The sequence below is a fragment of the Penaeus monodon genome, chromosome 20 (genome assembly GCF_015228065.2).
Source record: "Penaeus monodon isolate SGIC_2016 chromosome 20, NSTDA_Pmon_1, whole genome shotgun sequence".
Lineage (NCBI taxonomy): Eukaryota > Metazoa > Arthropoda > Malacostraca > Decapoda > Penaeidae > Penaeus > Penaeus monodon.
In genome coordinates, this window is record NC_051405.1 from 25,546,839 (window position 1) to 25,547,061 (window position 223).

Below are 223 nucleotides of genomic sequence, written 5' to 3' on the forward strand. Positions count from 1 at the left end.
GACAATAAACGCTAATTGTCGAGAAAGTTATGAAACTTGGTTGAAGGTTAAGGAATGCGTTTTCTTTTGCCGCTATTTCGTTTTAAGGGGAGACTAATTCGAACGCAATTCGAACTCTAGTTAAGCTCAGGTGAAATTAATCAAGACGCTGGGATTACTCGCTCGCCAATGAGATGCTTAGGGAACCAAGCGGAGGATGCCATACGCAAACAATTTCTTTATT